General features: G+C 47.9%; 1 pseudogene; it reads left to right on the top strand.

Annotated features, from left to right (window-relative positions):
• The first annotated feature begins 364 nt into the window (after positions 1-364).
• On the top strand, positions 365-482 carry LOC126177686 (5S ribosomal RNA; annotated as a pseudogene).
• The last annotated feature ends 1,087 nt before the right edge of the window (positions 483-1,569 follow it).

Below are 1,569 nucleotides of genomic sequence, written 5' to 3'. Positions count from 1 at the left end.
TGTCATTTTGCCATGCACAGTATACTTCAACTATGAACACCTTAACAGTTTACAAATTTAGCTGTCTTCGAAATGCTTCTACCCTTGGCTCGAAAGCCAACGATCATGGCCTTTTGGAAAGATAAATCGCTTCGTTTCCACATGACGACAACATCTGTAGTGTGTTCAGCGTCTCCGGAGCACATTTTATACACGCTCCATTGCCAGTGTTGCCACGTGCCGCCTGTGAGTGGTTATTGCACTACTGCACGATGATGTCGAACACATGCGATGGTCACCTTAATGTGACTGGACCATGAAGCTGCACTTGCTCTCGTGCCTCTAGCTGTAATGTCTGCCAATACTGGTTACTTTCTACCATTACGCCAACGGCCTTGCCGCAATGGTAACACCGATTCCCGTCAGATCACCGAAGTTAAGCGCTGTCGGGCTGGGCTAGCACTTGGACGGGTGACCATCTGGTCTGCCGAGCGCTGTTGGCAAGTGGGGTGCACTCAGCCCTTGTGAGGCAAACTGAGGAGCTACTTGACGGAAAAGTAGCGGCTCCAGTGCTGACCACATGCCCCTCCATATCCACATCCAGTGACGCCTGTGGGCTGAGGGTGACACGGCGGCTGGTCGGTACCATTAGGCCTTCCAAGGCCTGTTCGGACGCAATTTAGTTTATAGTTTTTTCTACCATTAAATTAACTGGGAGTTTTGATGAACTCTTGGACTCTGAACCAAAATTCTGTCAGTCTAATGCATTGTTTATTGTGCATACATTTTCAAACGGTTTGACACCACTAATTAACCAATAATGGAAACAAATTAGAGGGATGCGTTTCCTTCATCCAGTGAGAGCTAGTCTGGTAAAGTGTTATTAGGATAATCCGTTTCCAGTGGACAACTCTGGAAGTTAGGCCCATGATAATGGATCGTTGAATAAAAAGTGTACATCGTACATGCTACAGAAGATTAGTTACGGAAGGCTGTGGCTCCAAGTGAGGCTTTTAAAGACAGAGTATCTGGCTGGTTGCCTTGTCGCTGCGCTTATGTGTCGTCTGCTGAAGGCACCGCCTGCCGTCTGAGTGGCTTGATTTGAATTTATATTGCCGCTCGGGCACATATCAACGCCGGTGATACATCGTGTCGTCGTCTGCACCGCAGAGTAACAGCCCGCACTTGCGGTGGCGCTGTCTCCGCTGAAAGCTCTTTCCGCGCTCTTCGTTTTTACAGCCCCGAAGCGTAAACACCCTGCACTTTAAAGTTAAAAATGCAGCGTTTCCGCATTTCTGCAAAATCAGATGTAGACTAGAAATCGTCTGATCGGCTGACACTCCTGCCGCTGATAACTGAACAAGTCGGTTTCTCACAGCGAACACCGGTTTGTGTAGCCGCTTAATGTGCAGATTTCTTATTTCCAACGTACTTGTTTTATAAGGAAAGGGCTAAAGTGCACAGCATAAGGAAAACCTGTCCAACGATAGTGCGCAACAGAATTAAAGGATAACTTTTTCGAAGCCCCGAAATTGCATCGCCAATGCCTTGCCGCAGCGGTAACGCCGGTTGCCGTCAGATCACCAAAAT

The sequence above is a fragment of the Schistocerca cancellata genome, chromosome 3, assembly GCF_023864275.1.
Source record: "Schistocerca cancellata isolate TAMUIC-IGC-003103 chromosome 3, iqSchCanc2.1, whole genome shotgun sequence".
Lineage (NCBI taxonomy): Eukaryota > Metazoa > Arthropoda > Insecta > Orthoptera > Acrididae > Schistocerca > Schistocerca cancellata.
Note: the sequence above shows the minus strand (reverse complement) of the source record. Positions and strands in the feature narration are given on the sequence as shown.